Source organism: Arachis hypogaea, chromosome 12, assembly GCF_003086295.3.
Source record: "Arachis hypogaea cultivar Tifrunner chromosome 12, arahy.Tifrunner.gnm2.J5K5, whole genome shotgun sequence".
Taxonomy (NCBI): Eukaryota; Viridiplantae; Streptophyta; class Magnoliopsida; order Fabales; family Fabaceae; genus Arachis; species Arachis hypogaea.
This window is the reverse complement of record NC_092047.1, coordinates 106,731,852-106,733,626: the sequence shown is the minus strand read 5'-3', so window position 1 is coordinate 106,733,626 and position 1,775 is coordinate 106,731,852.

The window sequence follows — 1,775 nt, the reverse complement described above, 5'->3', positions numbered from 1 at the left end:
ATTGATCTCTCCTCTGTTGAGCAGCATCTACTCCTTCTTGCAAACCCGGTTCAATAAAATTCCACAGGTTCTGGCCTTCAAATGGGTAGACATCAAAGTCTCCCAATAACTATAATCAAGTTTCCCATCTAACTTGGGACCAGACCACACAATATTGAAAGCGTTTGCTATACCGACTCTATGAATAAACAACTTTGTGAGAACTCTCTCACACCTCACAAAATCTCAAACACTAGGCACTGGATTAACCAGCTCTGATACCAAATGTAAGTATAATATCTACACTTAATTGGCCCTAGGATCACTCACTCATATAAATGACGCTATCATATTTTCAATCTCTCAAACTCACTAACACTCATAATAATAAGGAGAGAATTTTTTGAAACAAACACTAAGTATTTTGGTTCATGGAGAGATGGATAACAACATATACATATGAAGCCTTTATATAGGCAAACCTTCATAATAAAATAATAATTCTCATAATAACTAAGCACTAGTTGTAATAATTCAAGAAACATGTAGAAACTTTGACTAGTCAATTTCTTGTTCAATTTTGCTTCAAATTCTTAATCATCAATCTTGAGGCTTCCAATTCATGATTCTTCATTCTTCTAATATGGAGATGATGGGTGCAACTTGTATTCATATAGTTTCCATAATCTTCTAATTTCAATTTAATTTGATTTTGAATTTCTCCAATATTGTAGAATGTTGTAGTTGCACTATTCTCTTGAATGTTCTTCAAAAATCTTCAAGCTTCCAATATGTTAGCTTCTAGCAATATCTAGCCAATTGATGATTATTGTATTCAACTCAAACTTTGCTTCTTCAATTCTTTAACCATGTTTCATGAAAATTCTAATCCATGCAAGTTGATAGATAGCACAAGAAGTTTGTAGAATCTTGGTGATGAACCATGAAGTTGTAACCACTTTGAATTCAAATTAAATTTTGCCTTTGACTTTTCTAAACTTTTGTTACTTGCATACCACTTGATTTTATTTTCTAACAAGTCATATCTCATGTATGGGTCAGGCTGAGTGGGTTTTGGACAAGCTTCATCGAACCAGTAGAGGTTAGGGATCAAGGTTAATTTCAACCGGATATAATAAAATATATATGTTTTTTTTTTATATTTTTGGTTTAAAATTGGTTAATTGCTCAAAAGTCAAAACTAAATTGATTCTACTAATTAATCAATTGCTAGATTGATTTTTTAATTTTTTGACTAATTTATTGCTGATTAATTTTTATCTTGAATCGAATCTGTTCAATAATTAATTTCTGATAAATCAATATGATTTTTCGTTCTTAATGAAAAATTATTTTGGATTACTAAGTGCAAATTTCTTTTTCTTTTTTTTTTACTGATTTTGACGATTTTTTATCACCAGCAAACTAGTCAAAAGACCAATTCTAAGTTAATCTGACCGATCCCGATCGATTTTCAGAAACATGCATATATGTGGCATGAAACACATGCGACTCAGGCTTCTTTTTTTAATGGCAGAAAGTTAGTCAGAAACTGTTGTTGGCTCATTATTTTAGATATGCCAGCCATATGTGTGTTATGCGTTGATATGGAATATGGGGGTGCTATACATGGATGTGGGACAGCTTTTGCTGAAACCTGGTGGAAGAAATCAGACTATCCGAGTTCTGTGCAAAAAAATTTGGATAACCAAATTTGATGGTTCGAGTTGTGAGAGAGGAAAAATTTGAATTTCAGGAGTGACTAATCGGACTGTCCGATTAGTAAATTTTTTTTC